The sequence below is a fragment of the Canis aureus genome, chromosome X (assembly GCF_053574225.1).
Source record: "Canis aureus isolate CA01 chromosome X, VMU_Caureus_v.1.0, whole genome shotgun sequence".
In the NCBI taxonomy this organism is placed as follows: Eukaryota; Metazoa; Chordata; class Mammalia; order Carnivora; family Canidae; genus Canis; species Canis aureus.
In genome coordinates, this window is record NC_135649.1 from 63,627,934 (window position 1) to 63,648,740 (window position 20,807).

The following is a 20,807-nucleotide window of genomic DNA, read 5'->3' on the forward strand; positions in this document are numbered from 1 at the left end:
AATAATTTTAAAAGATTCATGGAAACTAATGCAAATGAAGATACAACCATTCAAAAGCTTTGGAATATAGCAAAGGAGGTCCTAAGCGGGAAATATATTGCAATACAAGCTTCCCTCAAGACATTGGAAAAAACTCAAATACACAAGCTAACCTCACACCTAAAGGAATTGGAGAAAAAACAGCAAGTAAAGCCTACACCAAATAGAAAGGAGATAATAAAGACTTGAGCAGAATTCAATGAAAAACAGACCAGAAGAACTGTAGAACAGATCAACAAAACCAGGAAGTGGTTCTTTGAAAGAGTTAATAAGAGAGGCAAACCACTAGCCAAACAAAATGTGAAAAACTCAAATTAATAATATCACAAATGAAAGAGGAGATATCACAACCAATACCAAGGAAATGATTTTAAAAACTTTATGAGCAGCTGTATGCTAACAAATTAGGCAATCTAGAAGAAATGGATGCTTTTCTGGAAAACTACAAATTACCAAAACTGGAACAGGAAGAAATAGAAAACCTGAACAGGCTGATAACCAGCAAGGAAATTGAAGCAGTCATCAAAAACCTCCCAAGACACTAAAAAGTCCAGGGCCACATGGATTCTCAGGGGAAATCTATCAAACATTTACAGAAGAAATATTACCTATGCTATTAAAGCAGTTTTGAAAGACTGAAAGGGACACAGTACTTCCAAATTTGTTTTATGAGGCCAGCTTCACCTTGATTCCAAAACCAGACAAAGACTCCATGAAAAAGGAGAATTATAGACCAATACCCCAGATAAACAAGGATGCAAAAATTCTCAACAAGATACTAGCCAATAGGATCCAACAATACATTAAGAAGATTATTCGCCATGACCAAGTGGGATTTATCCCCAGGATGCAAAGGTGGTTCAACACTGGTAAAACAATCAAAGTGATAGATCACATTAATAATAGAAAGTACAAAAAACATAAGATCCTCCCAATTGATGCAGAAAAAGAATTTGACAAAATACAGTATTGTTTCTTGATTAAAACTCTCCACAATATAAGGATAGAGGGAACATAGCTCAATATCCTAAAAGCCATCTATGAAAAGCCCACAGTGAATATCATTCTTAATAGCGGAAAATTCAGAGTTTTCTCCCTTAAGGCCAAGGACACATCAGGGATGTCCACTTTTACCAGTGTTGTTCAACATAATATTAGAAATTCTAGCCTCAGAAATCAGACAACAAAAAGAAATAAAAGCATTCAAATTGGCAAAGAAGAAGTCAATCTCTCCCTCTTCACCAATGACATGATACTGTACATAGAAAACCCAAAAGACTCCACCCCAAGATTGCTATAACTCATACAGCAATTCAGGAATTGGCAAGATACAAAATAAATGCACAGAAATCAGTGGCATTTCTATATACTAACAATGAGACTGAACAAAGAGAAATTGAGGAGTTAGTCCCATTTACAATTGCATGCAAAACCATAAGATACTTAGGAATAAACTTAACCAAAGAGGTAAAGGATTTATACCCTAAAAACTACAGAACACCTCTGAAAGAAATTGAGGAAGACAGAGATGGAGAAACATTCCATGCTTATGGATTGGAAGAATAAATATTGTGAAAATGTCTAGGCTACCCAGGGCAATTTACACGTTTAATGCAATCCCTATCAATATACCATGGACTTTCTTCAGAGAGTTGGAACAAATAATCTTAAGATTTGTATGCAATCAAAAAGACCCCGAATAGCCAGAGGAACATTGAAAGAGAAAAACAATTCTGGGGGCATCACAGTGTCTGATTTCAAGCTGTATTACAAAGCTGTGATCCTTAAGACAGTGTAGTACAGGCACAAAAAAGACACAGATCAATGGAACAGAATAGAGAACCCAGAAATGGTTCCTCAACTCTATGGTTAACTAATATTCGACAAAGCAGGAAAGACTATCCACTGGAAGGACAATCTCTTCAATAAATGGTGCTGGGAAAATTGAATAGCCACATGCAGAGGAATTAAACTAGATCATTCTCTTATACCATATACAAAGATAAACTCAAAATTGATGAAATATCTAAATGTGAGAGAAGAATCAATCAAAATCTTACATGAGTGGGAAATATCAGACAGGGTGACAGACGTGAGAGACTCCTAACTCCAGGAAATGAACTAGGGGTAACAGAAGGAGAGGTGGGCCGGGGATGGGGTGACTGGGTGACGGGCACTGAGGGGGGCACTTGACGAGATGAGCACTGGGTGTTATGCTGTATGTTGGCAAATTGAACTCCTATAAAAAATATACAAAAAATAAATAAAATAAATAATAAATAAATAATAAGTCCTAGAGGATTTTGAACCTTCACCACAGTAACTTCTTGCAGGATACAGCTTTAAAGGCAAAGGAAACAAAAGCGAAAATGAACAATTGGGACTTAATCAGGATAAAAAGCTTCTGCACAGCAAAAGACATAGTCAATAATATTAAAAGACAGGATGGCAGAAGATATTTGCAAATGACATATCAGATAAAAGGCTAGTATCCAAGATCTATAAAGAATTTACTAAACTCAACACCCAAGAAACAAACAATCCAGTCATGAAATTGGAAGAAGACATGAGCAGACATTTCACCAAAGAAGACCTATGCGTGGCCAACAAGCACATGAGAAAATGCTACACATCACTTGCCATCGGGGAAGTACAAATCAAAACCATAATGAGATACCACCTCACACCAGTGAGAATGATGAAAATTAACAAGACAGGAAACATCAAATGGTAGAGAGGATGTGGAGCAAGGGGAACCCTCTTGCATGTTGGTGGGAATGCAAATTGGTACAGCTACTCTGGAAAACAGTGTGGAGGTTCCTCAAAAACTTAAAAATAGAACTACCGTATGACCCAGCAATTGCACTACTGGGTATCTACCCCAAAGATACAGATGTAGTGAAATGCTGGGATACCTGCACCCCATTGTTCATAGCAGGAATGTCCACAATAGCCAAACTGTGGAAGGAACCATGATGCCCTTCAACAGATGAATGGATAAAGAACATGTGGTCTATGTATACAATGGAATATTACTCAGCCATTAGAAAGGATGAATATTCACCATTTGCTTTGATGTGGATGGAACTGAAGAGTATTATGCTGAATGAAATAAGTCAATCGGAGAAAGACCATCATCTTATGGCTTCACTCATATGGCTAATATAAGAAATAGTTAAAGGGATTATAATGGAAAGGAGGGGAACTGAGTAGGAAAAATAGACAGGGAGACAAAACATGAGAGACTCCTAACTCTGGGAAACAAAGGGTTGCAGAAGGGAAGGTAGGCAGGAGGTTGGGGTAACTGGTTGACGGGCACTGAGGAGGGCACTTGATGGGATGAGCACTGGGTGTTATACTACATGTTGGCAAATCGAAGTTAAATAAAATCGAATGAAAAAAATAAATGAAAAAAATAAAAGTGGTGAGAGTAGACATCTTTATCTTTTTTTTTTAATTTATTTTTTATTGGTGTTCAATTTACTAACATACAGAATAACACCCAGTGCCCGTCACCCATTCACTCCCACCCCCCGCCCTCCTCCCCTTCTACCACCCCTAGTTCGTTTCCCAGAGTTAGCAGTCTTTACGTTCTGTCTCCCTTTCTGATATTTCCCACACATTTCTTCTCCCTTCCCTTATATTCCCTTTCACTATTATTTATATTCCCCAAATGAATGAGAACATATAATGTTTGTCCTTCTCCGACTGACTTACTTCACTCAGCATAATACCCTCCAGTTCCATCCACGTTGAAGCAAATGGTGGGTATTTGTCATTTCTAATAGCTGAGTAATATTCCATTGTATACATAAACCACATCTTCTTTATCCATTCATCTTTCGTTGGACACCGAGGCTCCTTCCACAGTTTGGCTATCGTGGCCATTGCTGCTATAAACATCGGGGTGCAGGTGTCCCGGCGTTTCATTGCATTTGTAGCCCCGCGAGGAGCCGGGCTGAGACCGGGGCGAGTGTCCCCAGGACAGGAGAGCCCCGTCCCGGAGGAGCAGGAGCTGCACCGACCTTCCCGGGCGGAAAGGGGCTTGCGGGGAGTTAGACATCTTTATCTTGTTCTTAACTTTATGGGAGAAGGTCCCAGTTTGTCATCATTGATTATGATTAAAATCTATTTTAAATCTTTGATGTTCAATGCACTGGATAACATGTGGCCATGAGTAACTCGAAGGTGGTTAGTGTAATTGAAGGACAGAATTATTTTATTTTATTTTATTTTATTTTATTTTATTTTATTTTTTTATTTTATTTTATTTTTTTATTAATTTACAGTTTAGTTTAAATAACCACACATGGCTAGTGGCTACCATATTGAACAGCAAGAATAATGTAGGGATGTTGACTTCAATGATCTGTACAATCTGTCCTAGGTGGTCTATGCTATTCTGTTCAACAGGTTTCATTCAAACTTATCTGAAATTGTTAATGTACCCTGACCTCTCCAGAAATGATAATCCAGATTTCTTTATACTCATGGGGTAGACCTGAGGCAGGAGGAGGGAAAGTGTTCAAAGCCATATTTTCACAGCTAGATTGTTTTTTTATTTTTTATTTAATTTCAATTTAGTTAACATATAGTGTATTATTAATTTCAGAGGCAGAATTTAGTGATTCATCAATTGCATAGAACACCCAGTACTTATTACATCAAGTTCCCCCTTTTTATTTACTTTTTTATTTAAATTCAATTTGCCAACATACAGTATAACACCCAATGCTCATCCCATCAAGTGCCCTCCTCAGTGCCCATCACCCAGTTACCCCATCCTCCAACCCACCTCCCCTTCCACAACCATTTGTTTATTTCCCAGAGTTACGAGTCTCTCATGGTTTGCCTCCCTCTCTAATTTTTCCCACTCACTTCCCCTCCTTTCCCTTATAATTGCTTTCATTATTTCTTATATTTCACATATGAGTGAAATCATATGGTATTTAGACTGATTTTTTATTGTATCTGAGTTTCCATAAGCTCAAATGAAAGGATGAATCAAAGGTATCCCAGTCTTTGTGAATGAACGTACATGTGTGTATATCAGTGTGCTATGAGTATAGTAACACTTTATCTTCCCTTCAAAAGTGTCATTACTATTGATTGTGAAACAATTTCAGTTCTGGAAGGAAAAAATATGACTCCTCTTGATTTAGTGGTAAAATGAATACATCTTGAGACAGTCTCTCTCTCTGGCTTCAGTTTCCTCATCTGAAATATAAGAGAGTTGGACTAGATTTATTTATTTGACATACCAAATAAGTCAGTAAGCTAACAGCTTGGGACAGAATCATTAATTAGACCTGTGATACCCTCGGGAATTCAATTGAATAAAAAGTCTGAACAAAATGATTTTAAGGTCAGTTTTCAGCTCTGTGAGCCCATGTAAGCTATGAATCTTCTGGCTCATAGTTAATGTATGAATGTCATATGAATGAAAATCCTTCTCCAAAGTCCTACTTCACTGAGAGCCCCCATCCAATTACATGTTATTTCCCCTCTTCCTTACCATTCCCTACTTGATATTTTCCAACTCAGTAGTAAAGTAAGAACTGAAAGAGTCTGGGAAAATGGGAACGAATAGTGAGAAAGCAGCAGAGAGGCAACAGCTTGAGCATTTTACCATATCCTGAGATGACAGATACTAGATTATGTGATGAAGATAACAGAAAGGAGGATAAAAGATGGAAATGTGAAGGAAGAAGATAAGTAATATGCTCTCAATTATATCAAACATGGTATAAATTGATGCAGCTATACAGGGGAAAGATCCAAATGGGTATGGGTGGGGCACTGTCCTTCCCATCACTCAGGAAGCAGAGAAGGAGTTAAGGAAAGAGATAAGTAGGGGAGCACACAGAATCAGCACAGGGCATCCCCTCTCTGTCACAACTATTGTGGTCCTATCTTGAAGATCAAATATATAACCCCTCTCTCTTTTCTTCCTTACCTGAGTATAAACTTCTTTTCCACCATAGCTCAAGATGACTGTAAAAGTCCAGTCTAGAAGGGAAGTGACAACTCATCCTCTGCCTCCCTTATTACCTTTTCCCTTGGTCTCTAAGAATCCAAACTCAGCTGAAGAAATTCCAATTATACTGTCACTTTAGTTAGTAAAACTCCCCAGGGGAGGATTAAAGAGTCTGGTCTTGGATCCAAATATTATCTCCCCCTTAAATTTACTTGGATGGCCTTTTCCTCCATCAACCACCAAAACTAAGAATTCTATGAAACAAAAAGAAGATTTCAAAATTCTTAGTTCCCTGGCCTCAGGTTTCCTGTAATATAATTCAGGTACCTACAGATGCAAAGTTTGGGTAAATGTCTTTGTTTCTGGAGCAAGTAGCAAGCCAGTGGGCTATATTGCTGAGCTCATGTTTTACTGAGTACCTAATTAATTATTAATTAGTAGTTATGGGACCATGTTTAAAAGGTGTTAAAGTGAACTTACTTATACCCATCCCCATATAGTCCACCTTTATTTAACTCTATATAATTGATGTAATCAACTCACACCAGGGTCTCATCCATTTTGTTCATAACATCAAGGTGCCACCCCAAGTTCCAATCAAGACCTAGCAGACTGCTATATCCTTATTCTCCAGAAGACAGACAGAGCATCTCATTATTCCAACACCCCAGAGCCTAGCCAAAATCTATGAGTATTTACCTGCCTTCCAAACTCCTAACACAGGACCACTGACAGCAAGCCCACTGATTCCAGGTCATTGCCGGTGTGACAGAAACAAAACTACCTTTAATCTAGTGGAGGCAATGTCTGTTATGGGGATTTTGTGAAATGAAACTCAAACTAAGAAAATTATTTTCCAGAACATAAGGCACCAAAAAGAAAAAGGCTCTTTAGAATGTGGATAGAGCCACAAGTGTAATAAAGGAAAGAGAGACAGAGAAAGGGGGGGGGGGGAGTGAAATTTCTTTTGCCTAAAATCAAGTTTCACATAATGGCAGTTAGATTAGCATATACTGGTAAGATTGTCTTTCTCCACCTACAAATACTCTAACCATAAAAATTAGAGAGAACTAAGCTGAACAGAGTATACTCATTCCTGCTTCCTATCTCAGAGCAGCTACAAGATTTCCTGAGGATTATGTTGCTGGAGCTAGACATAAAAGCTTATTTATATACACAACAACTTGCAAGTCTCCAGTTTCTATTCTTCCTCCTTCCCTCTACCCTCCCCTCCCCCATTTTGCACCAGGAAAGTCAAACAGGCGTGCTTTACAGTTTGAGGACTAATCTGAAAAGCGGAAGAAGAATCTGTACACTGGCTAGCATATGTGCCCTTGCCTCTTTCTTCTTGAAAATTGCAGCAACTCATCTTTTCAAAGAAGCTTGCCTAAAGAACAGGCACTCTGTAAATGGAGTGTGCTTTGAGGCCCTTCAGGGTATTCAGATTCATTGTACAGCTCACCAAGAAGTTTAGCTCTACAAGGGACGGGTAGATTGGATTTAATGAAGACTTGGAGCTTGCTTCTCAGAATAAATGCAAAAGGACCCCAAACTCTCAATCTTGAAGGTAGCAGGTAAGATTTGATGTTTCAATTGCTATGACTAAAACAGTATGTAGTAAAATCTGCTATCGGCAGATTTTAGCAAATTCCCAGTTTAGGGATAACTAATCTGCCTTGCCTGCTTTCAATTAGGCTGCTACCGTGAATTCTCTCTCCTTTATTTATTGGCCAGATATTTGATAATCTAATCAGTCTGTCAACAATTATTGCTTAGTGCTTCTGCTAGGGGCTCGATGTGGCAAAATATAGAGGGGACACTACTCAAGCCTCCAGCACCTTCACAATTAAGTTAGAGATATAAGACATACTTTAGAATCCTATTTTAAGGGCTCAGTGAGATTTCTCTAATCTGTTGTGATGGTGTCCTTCATTGTGGAAAGAAAATAGTGACTGATAAAAGTTAAACAAATAGTGAAGAATGACCTGGTATATTTACAAAGTACTTTCACATTCATTATCCTACTTGAACCTCTCAACATCCTGCATTTTATACAGAGTAAGTATGACAATCCCTGTTTTGCAAATAAGGAAATAGAGGCATTAACAAATTTTCTAACAAACACCATACAACTAGAAATCGACAAGTTGTAACTAGCTACTGCAAATAGATAGCTCTCACAACTATAAATGAATATAAGGAAATTGCATGATCTATTTAATAACTTAGACATATCTGACATAGACCAGGTCTATGCAGAGCCAACACTTCATACATTTCGATCAAAATCTTTGGCCAGGAGCATAATTCTACTTAGCAGCAAAGCAGCTCTTTTCAAGGGTAAACAAATGGATTGGTGAGTACCATCCTTAGAGAAAAGGGGGAAAATCCTTAAATTTAGTAGTTCTGCCCTTCAGTGCTCTGATTGTTTTGAAGACTAGAAAGAGGCCATGACATCATGTATTTATGTACTGAGTATTCTAAAACAAAATGTAAGTAAACCAGGACTTGAGGCTGCATAGTTTTCAAATATATTAGCGAAATTTGCTTCTAGATAATTTTGTTTATAGTATCTATTGCAATCATTCAAAAATATTTTCTATTGTTTTACTCTTACTTGCCTAATTAGAACTAAAAGTGGTCTCTGTTTATATAGAAAATAAATGACCTCAGGTACTACATTTATGTCTTTAATATACACTTAATATAAACTGCTCCCCAGATCCCCATAATATTTAAATGACTGCACTAGTTAATTAATTCCTGCAAATAGCATAAATCACCCTGGGAGTCAGTGAACCCAAACAGAATAGGTTAAAGAAAGTTTTCAGGTTGAGTCCAGTACAAACCCAGCATTTTAGTGTCTTCCTAGCCCAGAATCATCAATTTCATTTTTTCTACTTTCTCTCTCTTACCTTAATCAAACTTTTGATGTGTTTAAGAAGTACTTGTCTGGCATAAAAGCAAGATTCTACCATGGTACATAAAATTATAAATTTGCCTGTGCAGTATCACTGGCTAATAAGGTATTAAAAGGAGGGCACTGATCCTTAAAAAACATATCTAATCTTGTGGATTTGATGCCATGAAAGCTAATTATCATAATCCCTTAAATAATTTAGCTCTGCATAGACCTCTACTTTGATCCATTTTGTTATTTCTTATGTTCTTATTAAAAATCTCAAATCTGAAAAAAAATCTCAAATCTGTTGTAATCCAGTTAAGCAAGTGTCAGTTAAGCTCAACACATTATGTGGCACAAAAGTAAAATGTAGTTCCTGCCGTTGGGGAATTTACAATATTGGTGGGCATACAAGACCCACAGAACATAAAAATATGAGACAGTAAACCAGTGTTATATTTGTAATGGTTAATGAGTTTAGAGAAGAAAGAGAGAAGTGGGCTGGGTTAAGTGGAGAAGGTTTCATAGAGGAGGAAAAAATGAGATAGGCCTAAAATAATATCTAGGATATGGAGAAGTTGGTGAGTGATTAGATATAGGCAGCATAGGAAAGTCAGATCTGTCCCTGAAATTTTGAACCTGTGGTATCTGGGCAGTGTTGCTACTACTATTCATAGAATTAGGTAATTTGGGAATGGAAGTGTGGAGTGTAGGACATGATGAGTTCTGTTTTTGACCTATTGAGTTTAAGGAGATGGCAAAAATTCCAAGAAATAATGTCTTATGGATGATTGGAAACAATGGCCCTGAATGTGAAAGATGGGTAAATGGTAGAGGCCAAAGTTAAATCTGAGGAGTGTAACAGCCAATGCCATAAGATTGGCTCATTCTAGAGAAAACAAATCTAACAGATGACCAAGGGCTGAAACCTATACAGTTCATACACTTTTGGTTAAGAGAAAGAAGTCCTGAGAATTAAGAGCCACAGAAATAAAATTCTTCTCTGCAAAATATACCAAGAGTTTTGGAAGAAAGTATTAGGTTATTTGTTCTTTTAAACTTCATCTCCCCAATAGTAACTAGCATAGTGCCTTAGACATACCATGAGCACCGAATAACTATTAAGTTTTTCTAATATAAATAAGCAAGGAGATATTTTGCTTCAAGTATCTTTCAAATTGGACTCTGTCATAAACTCTGCATCTTTAAACTACCTTCCTGCATAGATTTCAATGGGAAGGAAACTGGGCCTGGATAACTGGGACTTCCTCCTAGATTTGCCTTTTAATCAGCTATATGTTCTCTAGCAAGTTATTTCTTGATTTCCTCATATATCCAATGCAATAATGAGCTTATAGAGATATTTTTCAGATCTGCTAAAATGATAAATATGAAAGCAACTTGAAAATAAAAACCATCATCCAAAAAGATTTTGTTTAAATTCCACTCTAGGAGAATAAGACACATAACAAGACTGATTGCATGTAGAGGGAGTAGACCCTGTTACTTTCTGCTCCCAATATTGCACCTTTAAACAGGGACCTCACTCAAAGTAAGCATCAGCAATCTTATCCTACTTTTAAGATGTAAGTAGGAGCCAACCTTCTGATTACCACTAATTCTACCATACCGGTGCAAGCCTCAATGTGAATGCCAATTTGTTCATTTGCATTGAGGAAATACAACTGCTAAGAAGTCTGATGTACTCATAGCAGGTGGTAGTACATCCTCATCCTTACAGAAAAGGCAACAAAGTAAGCCATTAACCTGATTCAATAAATCCAGACATCTTTGTTCTGTTAATTCATGTTACAGTACTGGTGCCGATTATAATTACTTTTGCTTTCAACTGGTAATTCTTCATATTTGGTAGAAAAGACCACTGTATAAACACTACAGAATTCATCTACCCTGCTTCCTCATTTCATCCCATTCCACCCTATTCCATCATAATTCCTCTTTTTGGGGGCCACCAGTTTTTCTTCTGTATTTAGGAGAGAAAAATAGAGAGAAAAATCTTTAAATGTTTGAGAAAAGTTAGTAAGAGAGGGGTCCTGGCAGAAATAAGGGGAAAGAGACAAAACAGAAGAGTAAACATAGACCCTTGAACACTTAGAGTTGATTTTCCTTTTGATGAATAAAATATCATTACCATATTTACAGTGTTTGTGTAATCAATACATCCCAGACATTTGAGCTTCTACTTAAATGTAGCTAATGGAAAAGGAAAAGGAGCTGAAGTCTAGACTCAGAATCCCCTGGAACATTCAGGCTTTCTTTTATTTTTTATCAATCCCTCTTTAAAAAGGAAAGAAAAAATCCAATTTGGAATCACATTTTGAGAAATCTAACATGTAAGACTTACTGAGATTTCTCCTCTATCTCAGATTAACTTTGTTTTTACATACGGTTGTCCTTGTGTTGTCATGGATTTAGCATTAAGTGGAATTAAGCTAACAATGACAACACTAAAACATCTCTGACACATCTTATATACTTATTGTAAAGTCCCTAGGAAGTTCAGGCCTCAGAAAATATAAAAAGCTTCTTTTCATTCCAAATTAGTTACCTATTATGTTTAATCTGAATTTGAATTCTTACTTAAGACAAAGGCCTTCAATACAAGGCAGTCCCCTAGAGAACAATTATCCTGCTTCTAAGATCCAGGCATCTAAATTCCAAGAAGTTAGATACAGGCCTCAGAATCAACTGTGAGCAATGGCCTCAGAACTTAGGTGGATTCCAAGTTGCTGGTAATTCGGTAGAAAACAAGTATCCCTCTCAGAAAGTAGACCCTCTAGTTAATGCTTTACAAAAAGTTCAAAAGCATATAAGCTGCCTGTAACATATTTCTATCACTCAGACTAAGGGTAGAACTATCTTCTACCACAAACACTCATGCACTCCTTAATACCTCTATTGCTATTTTGTGACTGTGCAGTCCCACAAACACTCATGCACTCCTTAATACCTCTATTGCTATTTTGCGACTTGCATTTCCCTTCAAGTCTGTTTTCATGCATCACTTTATTCTGATTATACAGGATAAAACATTTGTGTCATAGTATTATGTAAAGGGACACACTGTGTCATTAGCTCTGAATGCCACAGTCCAGGTTCTTTTCAGGCTCAACTCTTTCTTTGGTTTGGAATCCAGCTGTCTGACAAGAGTGTCCCAATTTGATTGATATAATGTTCGCCCCTTATCAATAAATAAGCTATCTGAGAAAAAACATCTTTGAGTTGTCAACAATGCAGTATTGACTCCCCTGTACTTTCTAATACCAGTGCAAATGCTGTTAAGCATTTTCATGGAAATGCCAAGTTTAAAAGCTAATTATTGGATAATAAGGCTATTGTGATGACAGGTTGGTCTTTCTACTCCCTTCTCCAAAATTATTTATTGCCATGGAATAAAGCCACTGAAATTATTACTGCAAGCTTGGTTGTTTATAGATTAAAACCTGATAGAGGACATGTAGCTTTGCTCCAATTATGGCCATTCACTCAATAAACATTTATTGCACATTTTCTATGTCCAAAAGTTTGTGATAAGCGAGCTTATTGGTTCACAGAGCTTAGGAATTCACAATCTACCTAGGGAAAGAAGATTCTTACACATTACAAGCTACAAGATAGTAGAATACTGACTGACATATAATTGGTACCGGTGATAAACATAATTCAAGTTGAAAGAAGAGAGATAGGAGTATAGAATGGGGTGGTCACCAATGTTTATAGCAGCAATGTCCACAATAGCCAAACTGTGGAAGGACCCTTGGTGTCCATCGAAAGATGAATGGATAAAGAAGATGTGGTATATGTACACAATGGAATATTACTCAGCCATTAGAAACGACAAATACCCACCATTTGCTTTGACATGGATGGAACTGGAGGGTATTATGGTGAATGAAATAAGTCAACCAGAGAAGGACAAACATTATATGGTCTCATGCACTTGGGGAATATAAAAATTAATGAAAGGAAATAAAGGGAAAGGAGAGAAAATGAGTGAAAATATCAGTGAGGGTGACAAAACATGAGAGACATCTAACTCTGGAAATAAACAAGGGGTAGTGGAAAGGGACGTGGGTAGGGGGTTGGGGTGACTGGGTGATGGGCACTGAGGGGGGCACTTGGCGGGATGAGCACTGGGTGTTATACTATATGTTGGCAAATTGAACTCCAATAAAAAAATTAAAAATAAACAAATAAAAGAATGGGGTGGTCAAAGTAAGTGTCAGGAAGCGGAACCTGAGCTGAGCTTAGTATTAGTAGGAAACAGATTCATAAAAATTTACAATTGTATACTGCTTTATATTTTACAAAACAGTTATATTTGCTCATTCTCCTATTTATTATGCACCCATTCAACAAACACTTGTTGTATCAAAACATTAATAAAACATTGTCCCAGCTTATTAACTTGATTGGGGGGAAATCCCTTCGCAACGTGTGTGTGTGTGTGTGTGTGTGTACTTTGATATCAAGTTGTACACTTTAAATATCTTGCAATTTTATATGTCAATTACACCTCAATAAAGCTGGGGAAAAATTATCTCTCACCTCCCTGAGCTTACCTTTACAGGATAAGCATCACAAATAACTTTCTCCATTTGACAATAAGATACATGGAGGATAGCAAAAAGGGCACTGGGGAGTTGGCCAAATAAAAGTAGGGCCCCTTTGAGCTGTAATTTCATGAAAAACAAGCTTCCTGCATCTTGCCACTGCTCAGCAGAAGTATCTGCTTTAGAAGACTGAGCCCCAAGTCACAACCTCCCCCACTTCCTCTTCTGCTTTAGCCCTGCCCTCATCTCCCCATCCCTGTTGGCAATCATCCAACAGATACAGACCATCCGGTGCATGCTAGCATTTACTAGAAAGGTAAAGGAAGTCTTGGGGGAGGCATCAAATTTAGTACAATCATAAAATTCCATCCAAGTACTGATTTAATCTTTCAGTTGCTCCTGTTGAGTCAATTAAAAAACACTCATCATCAGTTTCACCGAAACCTTATAGTCAGACACATCCTTGGGTCTTTGGATTCTCATCAATCTCTGACCTACACCACTTTGAAACCAATACCACACAGTTATTCCTCCAAAGTTGCTTCAGCCCCAACAAACTACTTTTGCTTTTTTTGTTTTAAGCCCTTTGCCTTCTTTAGTTTCTTAAATGTGTGGATTCATCTGCTTCACTCCCCTTACTTTCTTTTCTAGTGATTTGTAGTGTTCATCCAGAGGTCACGGTCCTCTATACTACACCTGATTTTTCAGATTTCTTTTTAATAGACTTTACCCTGCTAGTGAAGTCTATATTTCACTCCAACTTTATGCCATTTTCTAGATGCCTGCACAATAGCACCAATGCTTCCACATCAAAAGCTTGTTTCTACCTCCACCTCCCTAGACCCACACCTTGGGAAATCAAATACTGTATTTCTCAAAAGCACCTACTACCACAATTATTCTTTCAAAGTTGCTCAATTATGAGAGGAAGAAAGCAGAACTGAATAAACTGACTCACTGTCATTAATAGGGCCACTGTCTAAATGGGTATGTCAGACATGCAATCAAAAAGAGTGATTACAGCCCTGTAATAAATAATAGAACCATGAACAAGGGAACATTTGTAAAGAATAACAACTTCAACTTGAATCTTGGAGTATATGTAGAAATTTGCCAAGTTCACCCCTTTGACCATGTAAGGGTGAAAGAGGATACATAGTTTGAGTATCCTCAAGTAGACAAGGCATGATAAGGAACCTGATCTAAGTTGGTGGGAGAAGGCCAGGAGATACTGTAAAATAATAATCAATAGAACATTGAGTTCACACATGAGGAATGAGGTCAAAGAAGATCAAATATGTCTACCCTGATCATATTTGCTGAAGTAACTGGAAGACGTTTAATGTTAATGAAAAATAAATAAAAGTCAGTTGGAACAGTTTATTTGGGAGGGAAGATAATATATATGTCTTTAAGCATGTTAAAATTGAGAAAAAAGCCTAAGATCCAAGAAGAGCAATCTTATAGGCAGTTGAAAATGAGACTAAAGTTCAGGTGAGTAGTTTGTGGGTGAGACAGACATTTGAGTCATCCACATGAAAGTGGTCTTTTTAAACCATGGGAGTTGATAGTTATTCAAGGGAAAGAGAGAAGCAAAGAGCTAAACATCAAACATTTGCATATCAGAGACCTTGGATACACTAACAACCTCAATTGTCTATCTGAAAAACCTATCACTGATGAAGGGAGACCAAAAAGAAAAGTAGCAGTGTGGTAGCAGAACTGGACTGAAGTTTGTAATGCCTGGGTTTTAGTTCCAGCCCTGCCATTAACCATATGTTCTTGAGCAAGTCATCACCACTCCACTCACATTCCCAGGTTTCATTTTTTCACATGTAGAAGTCCATTGGAACAGGATTTTAAAGATCACTTCTGCCTCGTACTACACTTCTTGGAATAACAAAAAGGCACATTCTGCTGACATGGCTGAATAATATAATTTTTTTAAAGAATGGCATAGAATCTCTCCAGACATTAATTATGTTCCTGCCATGTATGCAAAGTACTATGCTAACCACTCTAGAAGAAAACTGGGGAAGTATAAAATAGGAAGTAAAATGGGAAAAATAAAACATAAAGATATGGCCCCTGTTTTCAAGGAACTTGCAATCTAGGTGAACTTACTGGTTTCACTTTCAGTTGATTTACAGTAAGTCATAATTCTGCTGCCAGACTTGTGTATCACTTTAGTTGGAGGAGAAACAATCAGTTTAAATTTAGCTCTCATACAAAGTTGTCCTTATTAATTTTTTTGCTTTGGTAAAATATTCTGAGAAAAATTCCTGTTCCTGTTTCAAAAGTTACACCAAAGGAAAAATAAGAAGTAATATAATAAAAGAACTATACACTAAGGTGATTCAATAAAACAATTTTGAAATGAGTTTGTCTGATTCAACACATTCATTGAGCAAAAAGTGTAATGTTCCTTGCTAAGTTTTATAGAAACTATTCATATTAATTGGATCTGGTCTTTGTCCTCAAAAAAGTCTATAATTCAGTAGTAGAGATTATGTAAATATACAAAGTACTATAAGAAAAAATAAAAAGGAGCAGAAATACAAAACTGAATACTCTAGTTGAACCATTGGCCACTGTGCTCAACTGCTCTCCAAGGTTCTAACATCCTGAGAATACCCTGTACTTACCCCTCTTACTTCTTCCTTCCACATCTAACCTTTCTACTAACCCTCTCTTCACTATGCCCTTGAGAGCCTCCTTTCCTTATCCCAAATCTCTTCAAATAATTCTCCCACCACCTCATTGCCTTATGTGAAACCTGATCCTCCCCATCAAAAGTAAACTGCTTATTTTTCTACATCCCATCTACTGTGAGACCTCAAGAGACTGTTGGATGTCTTCTGGCTTTCTAGTGCCAAGTTTAACCATTACTCTTCTACCATAAGGCAAATGCCATTCACCTATGCCACCCTTTAATCTTCCTTATTAATATCACCATCTATTGACCTCCTAGTTATTTTTTCTTAATTCACTGAATAATTTAGCATTTGGCTTATAGTCTCCCTCTCTACCCTAAACCCTGCTATCACCTTTGTATCTTCACCTTTCATATAAACAACCAACCTAGTAAACTGACTTCAAATTTCTTGACCTCCTTATCTAGAACATCCATTCGCATTCCACCTTACCTACTCATTCTATGGCCACACTCAGAGCCTCATTTATTATCACACGACTGAAATCTTAAACTCCAGTGTACCACACTCTGTGATCATGTCTGGTTCCACATCCTCATGAAAGCCTAAAAACTAGGACACAGCTAAGTTACTTTTTGTCCTGTCATTTCATATGGTAAAGAGTGCCCAGATATCACCGGTAGAATTCTTCAAACAATTGAATACACCTTAGAGAAGCAAAATTGATATTATGCTAACAGATTTACAGTAACAGAAGAGATTTTAAGAAGAAATTTAGTACAGAATAGTGGGAAGAAATTTATATTTGCTCCTCTAGGCAATCAGGAGACTCTGAGAATGGAGAATGCATGATCAAGATGGTGTTAGTGAGAGCCACTTCCTCACTGCTCATTTATGAACAAATTAAAGCTTGCTTTCCACACGTATACCTAGTCTGTTCTTTTTCTTTCTCTCTCTCTTCTTTCTTTCTTTCTTTTTAAATTTTTTTTATGATAGTCACAGAGAGAGAGAGAGAGGCAGAGACACAGGCAGAGGGAGAAGCAGGCTCCATGCACCGGGAGCCTGACGTGGGATTCGATCCCGGGTCTCCGGGATTGCGCCCTGGGCCAAAGGCAGGCTCCAAACCGCTGCGCCACCCAGGGATCCCTCTTCTTTCTCTCGTTCATTCGTTCATCCTTCCTTCCTTCCTTTCTTTTATCCTTTCCTTCTTTCTTTTTAGTTCTAAATTCAATAAAACAGTAGATTTCTTGACTCACATGTAAGAAACTACCCAAACTTAGGAGCAGGAGCCAAGAGTAGGAGGACCCTAGGCTTGCCTCATCCCACAAACACAACTAAGTAAATATCAAATCATTCTGAATACCCATGAAATCAATCTGAGGACTGACAGAACAAACTGAAAAAATAGAGGGAAAGTAGAGGCCACACTGTGGAAGGTAGGAGGTACAGAGATGTGATTTGACAGAGAAATAGATCACAGGTGCTGTGAAAGGAAGAGAGCCCTGGTCACAGGGAGAGGGTAAATAGAAATAAAGAGAAAGAGAAAAAGAGAGAGTGAGGAGCATATAGGGGATCACACAAGGAAAACACTTCCAAAACCATTAACTGGGAAAACAAGAGGGGCTGATTTTCATGAGATTTACAACCAGTAAGGTTCAAAGACTGGAGTTTTACAGATACATGGCATGGCTTGTGTGGAACCTTGAGGGCGCTGCACTATTCCTGTGGAGTAGGAGGGCAGATAGCCCATAGCAGATGATGAAATCTGAGAATCCCCTGGAACACACTGGGAAAGACAGTTCCCCCTTCTTGCAGTGCATCTTCGAGAGATGGCATTGCCTCTCTGGAGACAAAAGAGCAAACAGGAGGCATTACCCTCCTCTGCCCCTTAGCATAGGAGCAGAAACACCTACTGAGGGCAGTTAACCTGAACACTGGCTCTTTGCTTTGCTTTATTCCAAACTCCAGGCCTCTGCACTTTGGTATCACTGCCCTTCTGGGACAAACGTGCATCACACACAGCATGGCAACACCCTCCCCCAGAGGACCAGTATGGGTCCCCATGATACTTAGTCCCTAAAGCTTGCAGTTTTAAAACTCAGTTTGCCTGCCTAGGGTAGAACGTATATACAATGTGCTGCCAGGTAGGCAGACAACCCAGACAGAAGAGAGGGTGAAGCTGTCTGCTTCTGGAGTTTTGTTTCTTGGGAACTGATTACTGAATCAACTTCTTTGCTGATTTTCAGTCTCTAAGTTTTTCTAATTTTCGTGTTTCAGTTTTGGTATTTTTATGTTTCCAGGAATTTATATACTTCTTTCAGACTGACCCAATTGTTGGCATACACTTTTCATGATATTCTGATTACATTTCTGTGATGATGGTTGTTATTTCTCCTCTAATTCTGATACATATATTTGCATCCTTTCTCCTTTTTTTGATAAGTATGAGTAAAGGCTTATCAATTTTATTGATTATTTCAAAGAACCAGCTCCTGGTTTCATTGATCTGTTCTATCATTGCTTTAGTTTCCATATAACTTATTTCTGCTCTAGTCTTTATTATGTCCTTTCTCCTTATGATTTTAAGCTTTGTGTGTTGTTCTTTTTCTAGAACCTTCAGGAATAAGGTTAGGTTACTTATGAGATATTATTCTACTTCTGTAGGTAGACCTATATTGTTACAAACTTTCCTCTGAGGACTGCTTTTGCTGCATTCTAAAGGTTTGTATTTTCATTTTCATATGTTTACATGACCTTTTAATTTCCTCTTTGATTTCCTTGTTGATCCATTCATTATTTAGTGGCATATTGTTTCTTTCTATATTTCTATTTTTTTTGTATTTTTTTAAGTTCAATTGGCCAACATATAGCACCACAATGAGTGCTCATCCCGACAAGAGACACCATCACTTCCCGTGACCCAGTCACCCCATTCCCCCGCCCACCTCCCTTACCACAACCCCTAGTTCGTTTCCCAGAGTTAGGAATCTTTATGTTCTGTCTCCCTTTCTGATATTTCCCACACATTTCTTCCCGTTCCCTTATATTCCCTTTCACTATTATTTATATTCCCCAAATGAATGAGAACATATAATGTTTGTCCTTCTCCGATTGACTTACTTCACTCAGCATAATACCCTCCACTTCCATCCACTTTGAAGCAAATGGTGGGTATTTGTTGTTTCTAATGGCTGAGTAATATTCCATTGTATACATAAACCACATCTTCTTTATCCATTCATCTTTTGATGTACACTGAGGCTTGTTCCACAGTTTGGCTATTGTGGACATTGCTGCTAGAAACATCAGGGTGCAGCTGTCCCAGCGTTTCATTGCGTCTGTATCTTTGGGGTAAATGCCCAACAGTGCAATTGCTGGGTCGTAGGGCAGGTATATTTTTAACTCTTTGAGAAACCTCCACACAGTTTTCCAGAGTGGCTACACCAGTTCACATTCCCACCAACAGTGTAAGAGGGTTCCCTTTTCTCCGCATCCTCTCCAACATTTGTGGTTTCCTGCTTTGTTAATTTTCCCCATTCTCACTGCTGTGAGGTGGTATCTCATTGTGGTTTTGATTTGTATTTCCCTGATGGCAAGTGATGCAAAGCATATTCTCATGTGCATGATGGCCATGTCTATGTCTTCCTCTGAGAGATTTCTCTTCATGTCTTTTGCCCATTTCATGATTGGATTGTTTGTTTCTTTGGTGTTGAGTTTAAGAAGTTCTTTATACATCTTGGAAACTAGCCCTTTATCTGATACGTCATTTTCAAATATCTTCTCCCATTCTGTAGGTTGTCTTTTAGTTTTGTTGACTGTATCCTTTGCTGCACAAAAGCTTCTTATCTTGATGAAGTCCCAATAGTTCATTTTTGCTTTTGTTTCTCTTGCCTTCGTGGATGTATCTTGCAAGAAGTTACTGTGGCTGAGTTCAAAAAGGGAGTTGCCTGTGTTCTCCTCTAGGATTTTGATGGAACCTTGTCTCACATTTAGATCTTTCATCCATTTTGAGTTGATCTTTCTGTATGGTGAAAGAGAGTGGTCTAGTTTCATTCTTCTGCATATGGATGTCCAATTTTCCCAGACCCATTGATTGAAGACACTGTCTTCCTTCCAATGGATAGTCTTTCCTCCTTTATCGAATATTAGTTGACCATAAAGTTCGGGGTCCACTTCTGGATTCTCCATTCTGTTCCATTGATCTATGTGTCTGTTTTTGTGCCAGTACTACACTGTCTTGATGACCACAGCTTTGTAGTACAACCTGAAATCTGGCATTGTGATGCCCCCAGCTGTGGTTTTCTTTTTAAAATTCCCCTGGCTATTCAGGGTCTTTTCTGATTCCACACAAATCTTAAAATAATTTGTTCTAACTCTCTGAAGAAAGTCCATGGTATTTTGATAGGGATTGCATTAAACGTGTATATTGCCCTGGGTAACATTGACATTTTCACAATATTAATTCTGCCAATCCATGAGCATGGAATATTTTTCCATCTCTTTGTGTCTTCCTCAATTTCTTTCAGAAGTGTTCTATAGTTTTGAAGGTATAGATCCTTTACCTCTTTGGTTAGGTTTATTCCGAGGTATCTAATGCTTTTGGGTGCAATTGTAAATGGGATTGACACCTTAATTTCTCATTCTTGAGTCTCATTATTATT

The 20,807-nt window shown here is 37.8% G+C and overlaps 1 protein-coding gene across 2 annotated transcripts in view; it reads left to right on the top strand.

Moving 5' to 3' along the window:
- The first annotated feature begins 7,287 nt into the window (after nucleotides 1–7,287).
- The window catches only part of CYSLTR1 (cysteinyl leukotriene receptor 1), a 51,192-nt gene continuing 37,672 nt past the window's right edge, over nucleotides 7,288–20,807 (top strand). For both annotated transcript variants that reach the window (XM_077887857.1, XM_077887856.1), the window contains exon 1: nucleotides 7,288–7,590. The gene's annotated coding sequence lies outside the window, so the exon portion shown is untranslated. The remainder of the gene's footprint in view (nucleotides 7,591–20,807) is intronic.